Source organism: Oreochromis niloticus, linkage group LG12 (genome assembly GCF_001858045.2).
Source record: "Oreochromis niloticus isolate F11D_XX linkage group LG12, O_niloticus_UMD_NMBU, whole genome shotgun sequence".
Classification (NCBI taxonomy): Eukaryota; Metazoa; Chordata; class Actinopteri; order Cichliformes; family Cichlidae; genus Oreochromis; species Oreochromis niloticus.
The window spans coordinates 36,566,978-36,590,606 of NC_031977.2; positions in this window are offsets into that span (position 1 = coordinate 36,566,978).

Consider the following 23,629-nt stretch of genomic DNA (forward strand, 5'->3'; position numbering starts at 1 on the left):
TTTAATGCTGCTGCCTTGATTTGTTACAGGCGCAAATTTTAAATAAATAAATAAATGATTTATCGTTTTTATTTTGCAGTGTACTGTGTAGATCAGGCGGGTGTTTTCACATCCTGTTTCCTCTAGACCGCGTTTGGTGCGTTTTTGGTTTATGTGCGTCACAACAAACCACGTCATTCATTGGTCAAGTGTGTGGGGGGCGGGCGCAACAAAAGTAAACACAGGAAGAAGGTGCAGCTCTGGGGCCCGTTCTTCGTACCTCGCTTACTACATCCAAGATCAAATCATCGCGCCAACTTTGAGCTCGCTAATCCGGTTCTCCGAACACACCTGTTGTTGACGATTAGTATAGCTGGATGAAGTAATCTGAGATCACTGGGTGGCTTAAAAGGGGCTACGCATCGATAGTAGAAACATTGATCGGCAACCCTGTGATTGGTCGGCGAAGATGTCGAAGGAGCGCGCTCAGTATTTCACGGCAGCAGAGCAAGAACTCTTGATTGAGGGATATCAGGAGTTTCAGAGTTTAATTAAAACGCAGGGGAACACTGCAAAGGCTGCAAAAGCAAGGAGAGAGGGCTGGCAGAAAGTTGCTGACAAATTAAACTCATAAGTGATCCATGATATTACATTATATCATGTGATATTATATTATACCACATTATATTATATTACATCATATCCTCTTTCACATTAGAGCCACAACAGGACCCACTAGAACATGGGAACAAGTAAAAGTGAAATATAAGAATATTCCACAGAATGGTAATATTTATCACTTATATTGCTTTTAGTCTATGACAAGAGACCCTGGAATAATCTGTTTGTTTGTTTATAACAGCAACCAAGAAAAGGGCAGAGCAAATAAAGACAGGTGGTGGTCCTGCACCCCCTCGTCACACCCCTTTTTGTACTGTGACATTTATTGACATTGTGGGTTTTTTTGTGTGTAGTTTGACATAACACTCCATCACTTTTACCTGTTCCCATGCAAGCGGTGACTGAAGCATGCACAGTAAGTCGGGAGTAAGTATATACAGTACAGTAAGTACATATATATATATATATATAGAGAGAGAGAGAGAGAGAGAGAGAGAGAGAGCGGAAGAAAGTAAATAATACCCTCACGGGAGAATCGATATCTCTCTATGAGCACACTGTCGCGCTGAGCTAAAGGATCCTGTCTATCCCGCAATATCCGCTAAATTCTGTAAACTCTCCTTATCAATCTTGCACCTTCCTTGCTCGCGTACAAACGGACAGGACATGGCTGCGACAGACTTCCCAAATCCACCTTCGCTTTTTTAGCCGTGGTCTCTCATCTTGATTACACGAAGTAATTTACTATTACTACTCTAAAATATGAATTACATCTGACATGATCTACTACATGTAATAGAATGATTAATAGTACATTTCCCTTTTTTTAGGAAATGACCTGTATGTATCTGTATGAAATCAATAAAAGAATCAAATACTGCATTATCTTTAGTTACATTGCTAATATTTATTTATGGTAAAACAGTGGAGAAATATCGCTGTTGCTTTCATATAACTGCAGCGGACATACCTGAGTGGCCGCGATCTAATCCTGTTTACATAAAGTAAACCTGCTCCCGAGCAGGTTTACGCTTACGGATCTGTTGCTATGACAGCAAGTCCCAGATGAGCTTCGGAGAACCGAACGATCCAAGATCACGCGAAATCGTCAACATTCAAATCCGGCTAACTTACTTAGCGAGGTACGAAGAACGGACCCCTGGACAGTTTGGTTCATTTCATGGCGAGCTGCTAGTTCACAGACCTGTGCACGTGTATAGTACCGTCATGCTTTACGAACACAAAGCACACCTGGCTATTTACGTCACCAACACCTGGTAGTCGGTTCAGATCGCGTTCACGCCATAAACGAATCGCTCTGAAGTTCGTGTGAAGCGACTCCAAGGATTTGGGATATCCCAAATATCTACGCCCCCAGACCGTTTGGGTGGCGCAGGATGCACGTCATCCGTCCCCATCCCGGAGTAAAAACTACAAAGTTATGTTAAAATATAAATGTAAATAGAAAACTGTTTTAATAAAGTATTTAGCAAACGAAACATGTCTATTGACCTTTTTTTGTTTAGTTTTTTTTTTTTCTGTTACATCACATGCAATACTTTCTTATTTTAGGATATTAATATTGACATGATACATTGCGAGACATTTGATTTTTATAAAGGGTGTCCAGTTTGAGGAATAAGTGCAATTATGTGTTTAGGTGGTTTAAGTATTGATGGAAACATGCAGTAGTTTAGTATTGGTTAAAATAACTATAAAGAAAGGTAGATTTCCAGTCATGATTTAACTGTTGTTTTAATAAAAAACAACTGCGAAAGAGGTGGAAAATCAACACCATAGCTCAACAGTGTTTCAATATCAGAATCTGACATTGTTTCAATGTCAACAGTATTAGAAAATATAATGTTGAATCAATGTCAGGTTTCAACATTGATTCAACATCAAAACCTGACGTTGTTTCAACGTTAAAAATGGGTGCAAGAGTGACGTTAGATCAACGTCACACTTCAACGTTGATTCAATGACGTCGCCTGATATTGACTCAACATTGTTTCAATGTTTCCTTGCTATCTGGGATTTTATGTACATATTGTTTTTGACTATAAAGCTGACTTTGATGAGTTGATGTTCGAGTTCACAAAGTCCCAGGGTGAACAAAAGAGAACCAGCTGAGGGGAAGCTGACCCACAAGAAAGTCTGAGTAGATGTGGGAGATCTACACGTGAGCATGCACAGAAAAATGTTGGATCACAGCCCCAACAACTTAAAGGGGCTCCACCCAGTCCAGAGTCAGTGATGCTGTCATAAAACAGGACGCGTCACTGCATCTCTGACGCGTAAACAAAGTTCAAGGTGTTAACGGGATTAGAGCAGTGAGTCATGCTGAGCCCGAGTGCTGTAAACCACTCATCTTTGATGGAATTATGTCAATGACTCACTGAGGATCACAAAGCAGTGAGGACTGAGAACCAGTTAGGTCAGTGATGAGCACGCACCCATACACCTCACAGTAGAAGCTCCTGGGTTTGAGTCTCCAGGCCAGACTGCTGCTCTCTACAGCATATGTGTGTGTGTATATATAGATAGATAGATAGATAGATAGATAGATAGATAGATAGATAAAATTATTGTCAATTTGTTTGCTGCCAACAGAAAGAAAATGCTGGAATAAAGCTGTGTCTAATAATCTGTATTTATTATTGATGCTCACCAGGGAGACCCCATACGGTAAAAAAATATATTTTAAAATACATTTTGAAATATATTTCAAAATATACAAAAAATGGCCAAAAAATATATGTGCTAAAATATATTTCAAAATATATAAATATATTTTAAAATACATTTTGAAATATATTTCAAAATATACAAAAAATGGCCAAAAAATATATGTGCTAAAATACATTTTAAAATATAAATATATTTTAGCACATATATTTTTGGCCATTTTTGTATATTTTGAAATATATTTCAAAATGTATTTTAAAATATATTTTAAAAATATATTTATAATATATTTTGAAATGTATTTAACACATATATTTTTGGCTATTTTTTTATATTTTGAAATATATTTATAAATATATTTCAAAATACAATTTAAACTTATTTAAAATCATTCAAAAATATATCAATTTAACCCTTCATATATTTCTAAGAAAACACATTCACATGTAACAGCTGAAAGAAATCTTTATTTGATGTTTAAAACATACATATAGCATATCAATCAAGCAAAGAATATTCATTTTATAATTTTATTCTCATTACATACTTAAACATTCTAAAAGAAACACACACACACACACACACACATATATACATATATATATATGTGTGTGTGTGTGTATGTGTATATTTTCTGTGTGATTGTATTAACATAAGTCAACATACTTAAAATGTAATTTCTTTTCCTTCTCCAGCAGTCTCAGTTCCCCCAGCTTTCACTGCAATCCTCAAAGCCCTTCTGGACACATTGGGAAACCTCTTCCTTACCGCCACTGTAACAAACAAAAGTCACAGTTCTATTACTTTTATCAGAGTTAAAATAAAAATATGATTTATGTTAGCTGGCTTCATTTAGCAAACAGATATTTCTGTTTATATAGATACAGATATTAATACAGATATATTTTACGCATAATTTTACCTCTTTTTTTTCCTAGATGGAAAGTCTATCCAGTTCACATTACAGTAATGCTAACACCCCTTTTGGTTGTCTCTCCTTACCCTCCAGCATTCATAAATCTGTTGACCTTCTTTGTCTGAGACCACCCACCACAATGCATCATCACCTATTTGTATTGGTAACTTACTTTACAACCTATTTTAATGGTTGCAAAGCAAGTGTAATGGCTATGTTGTTTCTTCTTGGAGTTCTCTATTTTTCTTATATCTAAAATAAGAGTCTGGATGGACAAGAGGCTGTTTTACGCGTCGGTTTGTACAACAACGACGCGTAAAACAGCCTCTTGTCCATCCAGACTCTTATTTTAGATATAAGAAAAATAGAGAACTCCAAGAAGAAACAACATAGCCATTACATTAAGTAAAACCATCGTGTCGCTCCGCCATTCGCTTGTTTTATTTCTCACAAAACCTTTCACAACAAAAGCACCACATCTTTTTCAGGCTTTTCAAAATAAAACATGTAATAACTATAAATGGCGCTAACAGTAAGTTACTTGTGCTGTATGCAATTTTAGATACACAGAAAGTCTTCACTTACTATATATGGCTGTCATAGTGTCCTTGTGAAGGGCAGTTCTTCACTCTGTGCCGATGTCCGTTTTGCTCTGTCCTCCTATAAAAGGCATAAACATTTGAGTGTTTGACTAGTTTTAGATTTCCAAAAATCTGACATTTGTACAACTAAACATTTGAACTACAATGATATGCTATTGAGAGATACTTTTATGGGTACTTTTTGGTAAAGAAACTGGTGACAGAGAAGTAGGCTTTTTAGAATACTATTAGCTAACCATTTGAACTGACTTTCAAAGCTGTTTACCTTTTAAATTGCTGTGGATCAAAACCTCCAGTGGGAAGGCGGCCATTAGAAGAACACGCACCATTGAACCTGAAAATAACAAAAACAAACAAAAAACAATATATAAGAGTCAGGTAGGGTAATAAATCTCTTCTGAAGCAATATAGTTCATTTTGGGTGAAAAACAAAACATTCCTCTAAAATATATATACTGACATCAGCAATCAACATCATGATTGTAACTATTTCCTTTTTAGTACATCTACTGCTGTGTGCATGTGTCAAGCACTACGACTGTATCTATGCATATAAATTCACCATATATATCCTGCAAAAATGTTTTGTTATAGTCAAAAAAGGCAAACAAACAAAGGCATTCAATCAGAGGTGAGAAATTAATTGGGAATATCAATTATAGGTGAACTATTCTTTACCTACTAGCAATCAAGCTTCTTTAACCAAGAAGCTTGAAATATTTGAATGTCAAATAAAATAAATAAATAATAATAAAAATAACATGATGTAATTAAAATGCACAACTTACATTAAGGAAATCTGCATTTGTATCCACAGGCTAAAAGTAAAACAGTAAATGTGTTAGTAATAGTACAGGTATTTGTAAAAAAAAAAAAAAAAAAAAAAAAAAAGAGGCAGTAACTGTGACTCTTCTAGTGGGATGCTAAATGCAGAGATTTATATTTACAGTATAATACTGCATGTACAGGTAGCTGTGTTGTGAACTGTAACTGAATATTAGAGAATCTCAGAGAAATTAAATGTATTTATTTTTTGAATTTATCAATCATAAAACCGTCTGTTTTGAAGGCCTGTTACGATAACAACTTTTTGTTGGTTTGTATATTGCCCCATAAACAATTGCGACAAGTTATGTCATTGTGATTTTAAGACCATTTTATGTCTTTGAATGTATAATCATAATATAACACCATAATAATGCAAGATCTACACACTTTCAATTGACAAACCAACATCTAATTCTGAAAATATTTAGATCATGGAAATTAGGTATCAAAATATTAGATACCATAAAAAATTGAATAAATAGTAAATTTTCTAACAAATAGAAAACAATGTTATTTAATGTTATTGTGTTGTTATTATTATATTTTTTTTTAATATAATGGCAGATAAATTGCATCATCAACAATTATTGAGGTCATGTACATGTATTGTGTGTTAAGTCAATATATCGATTATTGTGATAGGCCTACTGTTTTGGTATCATAACAAGCTTGTCAAACATGCATGACCACTAAGCAATGTCTAAGCAGTAGTATTAGTCTGAATGACAACAAACACAGCTAGTGTTTTGGAAAATCTGTTAGAAAACAGTTATTTCAATAATTATGATTAGCATGTGACACAGACACTGCATAAAAAACTACAACAACAAATACTTACTTTAGGAGGATGGGGGAGGGCAGCATGAGGTTGAGACTTTGACATCTGTAAGAAGCAAATTCATGTATTACAAACAAGTCACTTAAAATACATTAATGTGGCAGACTGTTCCCTGTTCAGATGCAGTGTACAGTCAGGGCTGTCACAACAATGGGGTGGGGCCAAGTGGCTGCAACCCTAGGTACAATGTGCAGGTATATATAATTACATATAATATATGTGAATAAAGCAAGAATCTGTTTAGGTTAGTCACTGTGCTGACTGATGCTTGCTAGGTTTATATTGCAAACTTCACAAAAACAACAACAGCAACAACATTAATGACAATGACAAACAAATTACTTACATTTATGTAAATCTCACATCAGGAAGATCTGCATTCGATTTCATGGGCTGAAATAAATAGGCAGAAACATTACTGCTAAAAAAACAAAAAACAACAACTCTAAAAAGCCTAAAAATGACTTAAAAAGCAAGGAAATGTGGAACATTGTAATTAGCGAACATTAATAAAGCATAACTGTACTTTGTTTCTAACCTTGGTAAGTAAGTGCTCTGTAGCCAGAAGGAGAGGTGGGATTTCTGTGAAAGCCAAATTAAATGTGAATAGGTTTTGATAGTTATTGTATATAACAAGTGTAAACAATATTATTTGTATTTTTTTCCCTTTCTGAGAAGGCAGAATAATAAGAAAAGGCAAAAGTACGTCACAACATAATTAATTAAGTTACATATTTTGATTACCAAATTATGGAAGCGTGGAGCTGCCACCCAGGCAAAAGCAAAATAGAGCTATATCACGTTATAACGTGAAATGTTTATTGTTCTAACATTATGCTTTGCATGTTTGTATAATATAATATCACGTTATTACAATATACATAATTATCACGTTCGCACAATATTGTACGGATGTGATAATTATGTACATTGTTCATACAATGTCCAAACACGAAAGTATATTGTATAAACATGATAGTATATTGTTAGAACGATAAACTTTTCACGTTATAACGTGATATACTTATATTTCTCTTTGTCCTGGGTGGCAGCTCTACGCTTCCGTGCCAAATAAGCGAGAATAAAGTAATATTATATGAGAAAAGGCACCTGCTAGCTTGATGATGGAGGCTTCATAGACCGGCCACCCGTCTTTTGGCTCCTTGTCGCCACTCCACCAAATAAAGGTCCGTTTCCTCCATGCCGGCTAATTATTCATCCTCATTAAAATCTCGTATATGTTCAGTTGGCAGGATTGAGAATTTTACATCTTCCAACCACTTAATTAACGCGAACATAATCGGCTTGTTTCTTCCCGTCTCCTGTATCCGGCCGTTCCTCTCGCTGTCGGAATTCGCGCCTCAGAGACGTCGTTATTTTTCAAAAAAAAAAAAAAGAAAGAAAAAAGAAAGAAACAGCAACAACTAATAAGAGAGTTTTTGCACGTTCATTGCACATTTGTGGGAATGTTTAAATATTAAATTTTTATTAATTACTTTTCATTATATCTTTATTTTTTAAACCACCATGGCAATGCACATGCGCATACTCCTGCACGCAAAGGGCTTTGGAGTTGACGTAATGTCGCAATGCATTGTGGGAGCGCAGCACCATCTTGGCAGGCTGCGAATCAAAACAAGATTGCCACGAACCATTCTGAAACGTAGCTCAAAAGAAAATGACGGTATAGAGACAGATTGTGTCCAGATGCAAAGAGATGGTACTTGATTGCTGAAATGTGGACCCGTATGAAATACGGCCGTGGAGTAGAAACCCTGAAGACCAAACCGCTATTGACTTAGCATGATCTACTCTGGTACCTTGTCTGTGGAGTCAGCGCATACACGGCGCACCAATTTCGCAATTATAAATCTCTGGAGGCGCACATCCAATTCACCAAGGACTGGGTACAAGATTTGGCTATTTTTAAGCCTCCACGTTGTGAGTACGCCGTCATTCAAGCAAAGGTAAGTCAGCTTGAGTACTGCGAGTAAAATGCGTTTGATTCCCCCCGAACATTCAGATTAGTGCTAGCATAAATTCATTCATGAGGGGAAATTACAGTGAGAACATGTGGAGGCTCTGTTAGAGGGATAACATAGTGAGTTCAGTGCATTGATGTGACATTGTCCTGAAGGATTTAGTTATTCTTTATGGTTAAAGAAATTGCCCTAATTAATTCATATTTATTATAAATAATCCTAATTACACATCTTGCTTCCTTGTTTGTGTCCTGTGTCACTAAAAATACATTCTGTTTTAGTTTTATACATTGATTAATGACCTGCAGAATCTCCTTATCATATTAGGTGTCCATAATTGTCACTTAAAGTCGAACTTTATGCTTTCTCCCTCTTGAAAGTGATGACATCCTTGCATTACATACTTTAGGTTCATTTTCTGCTGCTAGGTTTCTAAAAAGAAACAGGCAGATTTAGAATATAACATGCAGCGTTCTATAGATGGATACATAAAAACACTTTATTTGTTACATTTATGATAAATGGATATGAAAGTAGATAAAACACATTCATGTCGGCCTTGGCTTATTAAAGTTCTTGTCTTTAAATGAACTTTGTCTGTGTGTGTTTCAGGTACTGCACTCTTAAAGACTGAATTGCAGCATTGCAGCCACAGGTGATTGTGAGCATCACAGGGAAGGTTGAAGCCGCCCACTGCACCTTTATGGCCGGAGTCGTGGAGACCTGCAGCCATGTCCCTGCTCTTCTGTTTAATGTAGAAGCAACAGTGTTGATCTGTGGCACAAGGACTGTTACAGATGAACCTGCATACTGGGTTTTGCCTGGTAATATGACCAAGACACAGCCAGAGGTTGGCCATAAGATAGACTTCTCCTCTTCAGCTGCCCAAAAAAGGCTCTCGATCAAAACATAAACAGACCATCTGTAGTGACAGGTAAAAGAAGCCGTCCTCAAAAAAGAAAAGTTCCACCTGCTACTGTGGAGGAGTTGGATCAACTGATGGGACAATATTTTCCAAGCATAGTTCTGTTCTGAATAACCCATAATGTTTTAATTTAGGGGGGCATGTAAATAATTTGCATTTACTGAATATGTACTTACTAAGTACCACTGTTCAAAAGTTGAATAAAGAAACAAAGAAATGTTTGCCTATTTTTAATTAAAAGCACTTTGTAGAACATCAAATCAGTTACAATGTAGAATCAATGTCATGTATAGTTTACAAATGACAAAATGTTCACATAAAATCATGACAGCATTTAAATAATATCACCCACTACTAGCATTCTGTAATTTACTGTCTCTTTTGAAAACTTATCACTACATAAACAGCACAAGACTTAAGAGTATTTAACAAGAGCATTTTTCCCTGGTTTTACTACCACACTGGGGCACATGTTCACCAAAACGCAGCAAACCTTTGCCATCTTATCCAGGAGGGTCACCTTTTTACCTACACATGGAAGAAGTAATCTGATTGGTATGGTGGTATGTAGCATGTAGTTTGAAGCAGGGATTTCGTAGTGCCCCATGTGTAGTGTTGGAACCCAGTCAGGATTTGTTTCATTCATTTCATAGGCTGGTTTGCTGCAATAATGCCAAATAATTAGCAACTCTATAAATAGAAGGTAGTTCTGCATGTTTGTTCTAAGTTTGTGCTATGATCTCAGAGCGCATTGAAAATAAAACTAACAGGCTATAAAGAATAATATGAACTTATTTAGAACTTACCTGAATGAAAATACTGAAGCACACCAACAGATATCTGGGGATGGTAGAGAACTGAATATCAGCTCGTTTCGCAGCTGCTATCCAGGCTAGACGCTTTTGTTTGGTAACATCCAACACATAAGCTCCCTCATGATGCTTCCAGGTGAGGAAACAATGAAAAGAGAGCCTGTTTTCAAGCTTATTCCTTTGCCGGTAGTGCAATCTAACATTACAACCGGCCACACAGCAAGCATTTGTTTGGCCTGCTAATATGGCGCCTCGACCAAAAATCCTGGCTACGCCCCATCCCGTAAGATCACGCTCCAGAGTTCTATTAACATACGGATCTAAAAAGAAGACGCTGCATTTTTAACTCTGAGGGAGATGGAGAATGAGCCTATTTCCAAAAAAAGTGGAGTGTGTTCCTTTAAGTACTATATTGTATATATTGTCAAAAACTAAAGTGTACATAGCAGTTGTTGTATCTTGTTTACTGTATCACTGACAGATAATTTCAAAGTCAATGAATGCTACATTATAGTGAGATATTGTGTAATGTGAAATACTGTAAGCAAATGAATAAACAACATAATTCGTGATAGACCTTTGACTCTGTTTTGTTTGAATCCAACTGTTTTTTGCAGATGTGCATAAAACATGTTACTTTTAGTATTATTATCATTATCATCATTATTGCACTAAATACATTTTAAATAAAGGATACTTTGATATACATTCTACTGCAAGGTTGGAAATGTATTTTCTTCACCCTAAAATATGTTTTGAAATGTATTTTGGTTTGAAAGAAATATATTTTCAATTTCAAAAATATATTTTTTGGAGCATCACAAATACAAAATATATTTACCATATATTTGAAATATATTTTGGCCAGGAAAAATGTATTTTTTTACCGTATGGGACACGAAGACTTTAGACTCTCCTGCTGAGGTCTGATTGGTCAGTAGGCAGTGATGTCATACCTGCTGATCTATAATCTGACCTGTTAATCAGTGTGTAATCTGAACCGTAGGTGTTGATCATAACTAACTTCATAAATGGGGTCTTGTTCCTGCTACCTGAAGATTAATCCTGAGAAAATGCTTCGCTCAGCATCATCGCTGCTGTGACCTCCACCGAGAACAGCGAGTTTACTGCGGCGGCTCTCGAACAACCCAAATACAAAAGCCAAACATCTCCACTTTACACAGACCGTGAAGAATCAACACTGAAACATTCAGGAGGCTGAAAGTGTTTTTCTGTTTCTGTTAAAAATATGTATCTCAGATTATTTGCAGAAGCTTGATGCTTAAATCAGATAATGGAGTCAGAGCTAATATGGTTTGTCTATAAGAGCACTATTAAACACATTAAACACAATTATACATTTCACGTGAGAATTAAAGCTTTTAGAGCTGTATGTAATTAATAGATAATGAAGGTTTTCCAAAGTGACCAGATTAAAACATCTCCAGCTAATATTTAAGATATGAATTCTAAATGTGCTGTAGAAGGAAGCTTACATGTATTTAAAATGTACATTTTGTTCTAAATAAACCGCGATAACGAATCCTATTAGAGAGACAAACATCGCCCCCTGGTGGAGTCTCCTGCATACTGTGGTGTGGTTGAGTTTCCAGAAAGCGAAAAGTGAATATTATGAGAGAAGACACTTTGTCTTATGACCTTTGTCTTCAGATAACAGATCGTGTTCTTTACTACTGTGGAAACAAAACTGATTAAAATAAACACATTTTAAAATGTGTTTATTTTAATTCTACAACTGTTTATAACCTGCATAGTTCACATTTCTGTATAGCTGTATATCTCATATTTTGGTATAGTTTTTCATATTTATATCATTCATAGCCTGTACATACTTATAGTTAAAGCATATTCATAACATACCTTCATACCGTGTAACATACCACAATAGACCCATTTCTGTAATATACTCACATATCTATATTATTGCTAATATATATTGTAATGTATCTATATCATGGCTAAAGCACTTCTGGATGGATGCAAATTGCATTTCGTTGCCTTGTACCTGTGACATGTGCAATGACAATAAAGTTGAATTCTATTCTATTCTAAAAAAAAAAACTCCCCTAAAAGGCAAAACTAAAACATTTATTACAATTTTTACTAAAATATGATGATGTCAGCCTGTTCTTGTTAAACATGTGTTGTACAGCTGTCTCCATGACATTTCATATCATTTATTATACTTGTTCCGGTTTCTTGAAGAGGTCAGCTTGGTACTCGTGTCCCCTGAGGTCTGCTATACTGTTGTGAATTTGAAGATACAAGACTCTTTGGGGGGAGAGTAACAGAACAATATGAACCTGCATAAAAGTTCAAGCTAGGTCATGTGACATGATAGAAACTGCTTTGGATAGATGTTAGTGAACTCGAGCTATGCTGCTACAGTCCAACCTGATGAATCTACAGCAGATTTTAGAGGAACACTTCCTGTTTCATCTTCATTACATCAGCAGATGGTTTTTAAACAGAACAGGGTGCACAGATCAGAACTTCAGGTTTTTGTATTCAAAGACAGATAATTTGCTGCCACACAGTTTTTTATGAAATGAATACAGGATGAATACACAGAAGAGTGTGATGGGTAAGAGGATGGTTTCATTTTGTCAACCAAATTGATGACAGCATTCAGAGAGCTTGGTCCAAAGCTCTTTAAGAGTGGTGGCCTGTTAAGGCGTGGAGTCAGAGAGAAAGGAGGAGGATTGATATTTGCTCTGCAAATATTAGACTTACTAATAAGGAAAGAAAGTTTTCACACTCTTCATGTGAGTGACCAGTTAGAGCAGGAGGTGCAATGTTTCTGATTGTGTCAAATAAAACTTTTAAAAAGTTCCTTTTATATGTTTAATAAAATTTGTTTCATCTGCTAAAAAGACAAAATCTTTCAAATTGTTTTCTATATCATTAATACAAACATATAATAAAAAGGACTTCATCACTGTCAGAGATGATTCAATAATAATGAATGATCACTAAAAATCATCAAAGTCTTTGTGTCCAACTAAAACTAATCAACAGCTTTGATTACACTCTGGTTTGTTCCTGAATGGCTTCAGGGTCCTGTGGTGAGGTGGGGGTGGGGGTTTCACTTGAACAATGGAGACCTGGACCTGTAGGTCCTGTTCTGTCTCATCCAATCAGCACGCAGCTCTCATGATATAAAGCAGCCTAAAGTGCAGAGTCCCAGTGTTCACACCGAGAACATCACCCAGACCATGATGGATGGAACCAGGACCACAGAGCACCGATCCAGCAGCCAGACTCCATCCAGTCCCAACAACAAGACTCCGACCTCCAGGACACCTCCTGTCCTCTCCTCATGTACCGTCAGCCAGACACGCTTCTACTTCGCTCCGACGGACATCTCTGACCGCAGGGACAAACTGGGGACGCTGAGCCGTGGTCAGGACTTCCAGGAGCTGGCTCGGGAGCTGGCTCTGCACTTTGACCAGCACGTGTGCGCTCACTGCCTGGCTGTGGACGGTCTGCAGGAGGCCAGCGATGTCGAGGAAACAGACCTGTGAAAGACTTCCATCACGTCCACAGCAGCTCCACGTCAGCCGGATGTTCACCCCACAAACCAAAAGGTCCTTTTAAAGGCCAAACACCCACAACTAAGAGCTCTCCAACAACAGCACTCTCATTTCTATCACTGCTGTCTGGACACGTCTGATCTTCATGTTCCTTTAGGCTTCAGATTTAATCAATACCAGTTATTGATTACATCATTAACTGTCTGTTTAACAAGTTTCATGCAGAAGAATAAATCTGAGCCATTCAGTAAAACAACAACCAGATGATTGAATCAACCTTGTTGGATTCATATTCAGAGCGATCAGTCAGATCATCTTTACTTTGGTGCAGTTTTCTTCTGGATGTGCTGCGTTTTTGTTTTCTATTCATCTCAAACTAAACGATATTTCTACAAAGTGTGAGCAACAACAGAGAGGACCATGAAACATCCTCAAGTCATCGCTCACACGAAGAGTCATTTTCAAAAATGTTGTTTAAACCTGCAAATAGGATCAGATATGAAATGTATTCATTTAGTTCTGTTTTTAAAAAGATTCATTTGTTGTAGTTAATATAAAATGTTTGAAAAATCTTGATCAGCATTTTCTAAATGACAGAGTGAAACCAAGCTTCTCTCCACACTTCAGTTCAGAAAGGCAGCAGATGGAATAACTGTGCCTCCATCTTTACGTTGCATTTATTGCATTTATTCTTATAACCAGCAGCTACAGTTGTGCTGTATGATTGACTGTGTTGTTTTATTTATATCTGTTTTATATTATTTTGAAGCACTTTGTGGTTCTAATCCTGTAAAGAGTGCCTTATAAATGAAGTTATTATTAGTATGTTTCATGGTTTTTCTCCAAGTTCAGATAAAAATCACGGCGACAGGATGTGATGAAGAGCAGGGGGAACAGAATCAGCTGCTCAGCCTCCATCATTCTCCACCCAGAGACTGATGGAGGCTGTCAATCAGTTATTGGACCAATATTACATTTGAACTTCAACATCTTCAACATTGATTTAAAGCAGCTGAAAAATGAGTGAAAGAGGAGGCACTGCTCAGTCATTGGTTAAAAAAAACATGAAACATGAGTTATTTTATTGTTGCCATGGAGATTGGATGATTCAAACAGTTTGAAATAAAATCCATGAAGGTGCTGCTCTCCCTCCCTACCTGCTGCAGACGGGTGGGTCTTTTTTCAACCAATCAGCACAGAGCACGAGGTGAGGCGACTCTCTGAACCAGCTCCCAGTCAGCCTGCACTTTATTCACACACAGAGCTTCTTTTAAGCACCAACACCTCCACCTAAGAGCTGGAATCCCAGTAACAAAAACACTACATGAGACACAAACTGTGCTGCTGGTGAAAATGTGACACACACCACTCTGGTTATTAAAAGGTCACTGGAGAAAGAAGTCAGTAAAACCTCAGGTCTGAGTTTGCAGCGGATCCATTCAGACAGATCAGCGTCACATGTTCGTCCCCACAGTGAGAGACGTCCATCAGAGACAGAGTGAAGCAGAGGCGTGTCTGGCTGACGGTGGACGAGGAGAGAACAGGAGGTCTCCTGCTCACTTCTTCCTGGTTTTATCCATTGAGGTCTGGATGCTCTTTGTGAACAGTGGAGCCTCTGGACTGCATCATTGTGACAGAGCAAGGAATACTGTGTTGATTGGAGGAAAAGAAGCCCCGCCTCCACAGCAGGTTACACACCTTTCTGAATAGAAGAAGAATGAACCTGGGCATGTTCAAATAATCTATAAAACTACCTCCTGTCTCATTTTCCTAACTTCTTCTTACTTCAGCCCAGCTGTTTGATGAAGACCATCATAAAGACTGTAATACAACAGGCACTGCTGTTTACAGTAAATCTTTCTGCATAAATAATATGACAGACTTTATTTGTCACAAGAAATCATCCTGGAAATGATTCTTTAACATAATACTGAAACATTCAAATGAAGCTTATGGGTGAGTTTAGTAAGGAAAATCTGCAATCACTCATTTGCCTGCATTAAACTAGTAATGATTAGGAAAATATAACTGTTGTGATTAGATTGCGTTCTCTGACATACTGAAAATCTGCAGCATCACAGAAGTCTACACAGCATCAGCAGGAACTGAATCTGCATCAACATTTAGCACAGATTGTTTTTTAGGCTCATTTAAATAATTCTACAGATGATTGTGAAGCAAGCTAATTAACTACTAATTAATTGACACATAAGCTCTGATGCAGAAATCAAAAAAGATTTTTATATTTTTATTAATTAAAGCTGATTAAAAGTATGTAAGAAAGTTCAGTTCATTTTTATTTCAAACATATACATTCACCAACATTTCATAACATCTTTCCATGCAGTTGTTTGAAAAGGAGTAGGCAGAAGTATACACTTACAGTGGCTTGCAAAAGTATTCGGCCCCCTGAACTTTCCCACATTTTGTCACATTACAGCCACAAACATGAATCAATGTTATTGGAATTCCAGGTGAAAGACCAACACAAAGTGGTGTACATGTGAGAAGTGGAACGAAAATCCTACATGATTCCAAACATTTGTTACAAATAAATAACTGCAAAGTGGGGTGTGTGTAATTATTCAGCCCCCTGAGTCAATACTTTGTAGAACCACCTTCTGCTGCAATTACAGCTGCCAGTCTTTTAGGGTATGTCTCTACCACTGTATTTAGTCCTACCGCCTCAGGTTTGCATCCTCATCATCTAAATTTAAACAACAAAAACATATACAATGCCTTCAACTTAGAAGATAACATCACAAAAAATATTTTCTCATGTTCAACTAAAACTATATTTAGATTTGCAAACTTGCAGAAGAAAATAAACATCAGTTTGACTGCTGTCTTGGGTTAATTGCATTTTCTTCATTCTTATACTTATTTAAAATTTCTTTTTTGAGTTTTATTTTAAAGTGGTTTATATCACTACTGACCTTTATTTCTTCTTTTAACTCATTCCAGAATTTAACTCCCTCTATTGAAACTGACATCCTTTTCAATGTTGTTCTTACTCTTTGTAATTTTAAATTCCACTTCCCTCTAAAATTATACCTCCCTTCTCTTTCTAAGAACCATTTACTTATTTCGATTGGGAGCATCCCTTTCCTTGCCTTATATATTATTTGCACTGTTTTAAACTTCACCAGATCCTGGAATTTTATAGCTTGCGTCTTAATAAAGAGTGTGTTTGTGTGAGCCCTATACCCCTCCTGATTTATTAGTCTAATAGCCCTTTTCTGCATTATGATTATAGTCTGAATAATACTTTTATATGTATTTCCCCAAACCTCTACACAATAACTCATGTATGGTAATAGTGAAGCACAATATAACATATACAATGTTTTCCTATCCAGAAATTGTTTTACTTTCCCCAAGACAGCATTGCCCCGTGCTAACTTTCCCCTCACATAAGTGATGTGTGATTTCCAACAGGCCTTATGATCAGTGATCACACCAAGAGATTTTATGGTATTAACCGTTTCTAGATATACATTATCAACACAAATTTCAATGTTAATGTTTTTCTTATAGTTTCCGAATAACTTAAATTTTGTTTTATTTAAATTTAAGGACAATTTGTTTCTATCAAACCACTTCTTTAATATCTTTAACTCCTGTGTGATCACCTCCAAAACCTGTTGAAATTCCACACCTGAACAAAGTATATTGGTATCATCTGCAAGAATTACAAACTTTAGTATCTTCGATACTTTACAAATATCATTTATATACATAATTAACATTTTCGGACCCAATACTGATCCTTGAGGTACTCCACATTCAATATCCATCAATTTAGATTTAAACTCATTTATTTGTACATATTGCTGTCGATTCATCACATAGCTTTTTATCCAAGCCAATACCACACCCCTAAACCCATATTTTTCTAGTTTGATTATTAGGATTTTGTGGTCAACAGTATCAAATGCTTGTTTTTAGATCTAGAAAGACTCCAAGTGCATACTTCTTGTTATCCATACATTCTGTTATTTCTTCCATTAAATCCATCAATGCCAAAACTGTTGATCTATTATTTCTAAACCCATACTGGCAATTTGCCAACAATCCATGTTTATCCACAAAGCTATCAAATCTTTTTATAAATAGTTTTTCCAGTATCTTAGAAAACTGGGGTAGTACCGACACTGGTCTATAATATGTAAAACAATGCTTTTCACCTGATTTATAAATGGGAATAATTTTTGCAACTTTCATTTTTTGTGGAAAAACCCCTTCCTGGAAAGACAAATTAAAAATATATTGTAGTGGTTTTACAATACCATCAATTACTCTCTTTACTGTTACCATATCAATATCATGACAGTCAGTACTTGTTTTGTTCTTAAGTCCACTGACAATATCATATATCTCCTTCTCTTCCACTGCTCTTAAAAACATTGAACTTGCATTCCTTTCAATGTTTCCTCCAGTCTCCTTTTCTATCATATCAACCTTTATTTCCGCAGCCAGTTTTGGCCCTATATTTACAAAAAATGCATTGAATCCATCTACTGTTTCGTTCATTTTACTAATAGTATTTGTCCCTTCCGTAAAATACCCAGGGTAGTTATTAGTCCTTGGTCCATTTTTTATTATACTATTTAATATTTCCAAATCCCTTTCATGTTATCTTTATTATCTTCTAACTTTTTGATGAAGTATTCTTTTTTACAAGTTCTCATTATATTAGTTAATTTATTTTTATACTTTTTATATTTCTTTTCAGATTCTATAGTTCTCTTTTTAATGAATTCTCTATATAAGGTGTTCTTTTTTTTTTTTTACAGGCATTATGCAGTCCCTTTGTCATCCATGGTCTTCCTGCATACTTATCTTTCCTGTTGACTTCAATGAGTAGGCTGTTTTTCTCTAGTAAGGCCATGAATATGCTTAAGAATGCCTCATAGACTTTATTGACATCCTTGTGTTTATATACAATAGTCCAATCTTGTTTTATTAACTCATTTTTGAGACACTGTATTGTCTTTTCTGTTCTAATTATTATATATATCATCTTACATTCATTTCTATGAACTTTATAACAACAGTCATAAGTTACAAAAACTGGTAAGTGGTCACTTAGATCATTTATCAAAATCCCCCCTTTTATGTTTTCTTCCATTACATTTGTAAAAGTATTATCTAATAGAGTTGCACCATGAGTGGTTATTCTCATCGGTCTTGTTATCCGGGGAAATAATCCCATACAATACATTGAATCAATAAATTCTTCAATACTCTTATTATGATTTGGGTTCAATAAATCAATATTAAAGTCTCCACAAATAAACTTTCTTTTTTTTTATTCAGATTTGTATATAAATCCTCCATAATGTCCTTAAAAGTCTCAATCTTTGACCCTGGTGTTCTACAAATGCAACTGACAATCATATTTTTCTGTTTTTTCATATTTATTTCCACTGTTATACATTCCATCACTCCATCTACCACCCCCGTCATTCTTCTCCTTTTTTCAAACCTTAAATTTTTATCAACATAGAGTGCCACCCCAAGTGGAGGAATTCATATCCCTCTATCTCAAAATCCTCTTCTTTTCCAGTGTTTATCCAAGTCTCTGATATTATTATCACATCAAATGGCTGATTAAACTGTGCTATATATTCTTTAATAAATTGAAAGTTTTTATATAAACTTCTACTTTTAAAATGAACCATGGTTATATTCTTACCTCGCTCTATGTTCCTATTAAATTGTTCCATTGTACAATAATTACAGTCCTTTAACATTTTGGTTAAAAAAAAAAAAACTACAGTCAGGATCTACATTGCTATCATACCCCAGTGTCCCAGTTTCAACATCCATTTGGTTCGTTACTTGAAATCTGTCAGACATGTGACTTTATTATATATCTTATCCACACACCATCACCTTTAACAATACTTTGTCTAAGCCAAGTACCAACCAATTTGACAATTCATTGAAAGTATCATCGACCATCCCAATGCTTTGCCTTACATTTTATCAGCCGTATTTTTCTAATTCCGTCAGTTCTTTAATGACTAAGACCTTTGCCTGCTCCGGTGTTCCATTTAAGTTAATGAACACCTTACAATCTGATGTCCAGGTTGACTGTATTTTCTTCTGCTTTCTTAATAATCTTGCTTGTCTTGCAATATCTGTGTTTTTCTTGATTAGGTGTTCATTAACATACACATTCGTTCCTTTCAACTTTCTTCCTTGCTTCAGTAGCTCTTTTTTCTGCTTCCTATTAACAAATCTTATAATAATGGCAGGTTTTTGATTCTTGTTTTTCCTTGGAAGAGTATGGCACCCCTCAATGTCCTTGCTATCCATTTCAATGCCTTTACTATTGAAAAAGGCCATTACCTGTTCTTCCAGGGAGCGCAACTCTTGCTCAGGCGGCTCCCCTCTCTCTTCTGCTGCTGCCCGTGCATATGTCTGGTGCTTGGTTTCCAGACCCGTTACTATTACATCTGTTATTCTCGAATATTGTTCCAACCTTACAACTTGTACTTCCAACATAGCAATCTTCTTGTCCTTTTCCTCACTTTGCCTTCTTAATTCTTTAATATCCTCAATTAAGTTGATTATCAGCTTTTGTTGTTTTGCAGTGGTTGTAATTTCTTCTGAAATAAAGTTCCAAGATTTCTTTATGTCCTCCAGTTCCTCCTCATTGATATTACTTCTTTTAGGCGGCATCTTCTAAATACTTGTGCCCCTTTTTTACTGCAGCCTCAATCAATCCTGAGGCTTGCTAACTCCGGGCCTGCATTTTCCTGTAGTTTCTCTAGCTCTTGATGGAGCCTGGTTGTGGCCTGCTGGCTGGGCCAAGTAACCAGCCAGCCAGTAACCAATAGGATATTTTTGAGTCCAGCTCTCACACTCAGGTGTTGGTCTTTAAAGGACTTAATAATAATAATAAAGGATTGCATTTATATAGCGCTTATCAGGGCCCTCAAAACGCTTTACAATTCCACTATTCATTCACTCTCACATTCACACACTGGTGGAGGCAGCTACAGTTGTAGCCACAGCTGCCCTGGGGCAGACTGACAGAAGTGAGGCTGTCATGTCGCGCCATCGGCCCCTCTGACCATCACCAGTAGGTGAAGTGTCTTGCCCAAGGACACAACAACCGAGACTGTCCGAGCCGGGGCTCGAACCGGAAACCTTCCGGTTACAAGACGAACTGCCAACTCTTTGAGCCACGATCGTCTCTCCTTTAACTGCTCATTTGCCAAAAAACATCTGGATGATCCCCGAGACATCTGGGGAAACTTTTTGTGGTCTGACAAGACAAAAGCTGAACTCTGATTCGCGTTACATCTGGATCAAACTAACAGCAGTTCATAAAAAGATCACAACAACAGTCAGACATGTCGATGGTAGTGTGATGGGCTGGGCTGCTGCTGAATTCTGCTCCTGAATGTCTCCACCAGAAAAACCTGAAGGAGAACCTAAAGAGCTTCGACCGTCACTTCCTGCTCTGCAGCTAAAGAGCACTTGGGTAATTTCAGCAGCACAATGATCCAAAACTCACCAGCAAGTTCTCTTTAAAAAAAAGTTTTTGAGTGGCTGAGTCAAAGTCCAGACTAAAATCAGATTAAGAAAAAAAACAAATGTTTTTTGAGAGCTCTGTAGCCGAGGGATCCTGCATTTACCTGCAACAGTGCTGAGAATGAAAAGGCACCAAAAACATAAATTGACTCATCCTGCCACAGTAAGACTCAAGAAACAAGTTCAAACTTTGCTTAAAATTCCAGTACCATTGTTTTTATTAGCAACAATTTCTTTATCAGGACTTTGTTGTGCACATTACAATTACTAATTACCATAATACTGCAGGTTTTACACATTTTTCCTTATAGAAAAAAAACTTATGGAAATCAAATATGTCAGCATAGATGGAGCAGTTAATGTAATTTGGTAAGTTCAGTAATATAAAAACACATAAATTCAGAGGTGAATGAAAATGTTTGACTTCATCATTTAACAATAATCAGAGCTGATTACAGGGAAAAACTTTTTACAATAATAATTAAAGAAAACAAGGATACAATCTTAGTTATTTCATTAAACTGGTGTAAATGATATACAGATATGTTTTTATAATGAATAAATGCTGTGATATTTGGAGAGAATAGGTTAAATTATAATTGTTTTTAAATGATTTATTAATCATAAGTGAAAGAAAAATAATTAAGTTTTTTTTCACTTGTTTATTTATTCATCTTGTGTTTATTATTCATGACACATTTATGCAAAAAACAAAAAAAATAACAATCATAATCAAACCACAAATATTCACAACAGAACAATATATGAAATAACAATAACATCAAGATTCCTTTTAACAACAGTTTAATATTAAAAAAGAAAAAAACATTTTGGTCAAATGGTGATTTTTGCCAAATCATTCAAATGAGTAATTTTACTTACATAGTGCAGGTTAAACGTGTAAATTAAAATGATTATTATTGGTTATGAGTGGAGTTAGTGAGCAATGGCCCGCCCCTCTCTGAGATTGGTTCTGCTGGAAGTTTCTTCCTGTAAAAGGGAGTTTTTCCTTCCCACTGTCACCAAAGTGTTAGATCGTGGGGGTCATCTGATTGTAAGGTTTCTCTGTATTGTTGTAGCGTCTTTACGTTACCATATAAAGCCCCTTGAGGTGACTGTTGTTGTGATTTGGTGCTATATATAAATAAAACTGAACTGAAGTATTTTAGATGATATCCAATCAGCAGATTTTTCTGTGGTCGTGATCAGAGATGGGCAGTAACGCATTACTTGTAGCCAATGTTCCCTCTAATGTTTCATGTGTCTGAGCAAACACACAAACTCCCTGAGCGTCCATTGGACCACTGTGAGCGACATCAGACGTGTGCACTGTGGTCACGCCAGCATCGAATCCATCCAAGTTACATGGTTTATTAAAATAATCAAATTACTGCATTTACATTTATGTTAGACTACTTTGAATTAACTGCTTTAGCCCACTTACAATGAAAATTTAAAAAAAACTCTTGTTCATGACCTGTGTAGTATGTTAACACTATTGGAAGTAAAAATAACTTGAACTCCAATTTTGAAAACACAACTTTCTTTTTTAAAAAAAATAAAACTCGACTTGTATTATGAGTCTGTGGTCTGGGAGAGAGTCTGTAACTCTGTCTGCAAAATACAGTATATAAAGACCAATGTTGGGCAATTAATTACATAGTTACTTCTTCAAAAATTTACTGAGTTTTGCAAACAACAAAGTTTTTTGCAGCTGTTTACCTGAAAATGAAGCCAAGGTGTTTTTTTAAATAAACATTTCAAACTATTTACAGAACAATCAGCTGTTCTGCATCAAATCTGATGCCACACAAATTATTTGTGCCACTCCAAAAAATAATTTCTGTCCACTATGAGATAAAGGAGAACAACAGCCTGATACCTGCAGGCCTGACAACAGGAGATGTATCACTGCTGTAACACCTGTAACATTCAGCAGTCGCCTCATTGTTCTGACACACACAACAAAACTATTGACTACACTACACACTAACTACACACTAACTACACACTAACTACACAAGATTTGCGCTAAACGTCGCAAATCTCTCACATCTCAAAACGCCGCCATCACTCCTAAAACTTCCCCCTTCCTAAACAACTAAATGCCATGTTTTGATTGGTCGACAGGGTACATTTTTTGACCAATGGGAAAGGGTGGGAGCGTTTTGGTTTCGTCTTTGCTCACAGGTGGAGAGCGCTTTTTACCGTTTCTTCCCGCAGTAAATATAAACAACGACAGTATTCAGAAAGAAAACCAAACATTGCAGATATTTTTATCATAACTCTGGTTTTACGTGGCCTATCAATACAATTTAAAAACTGGTATAAAGTCC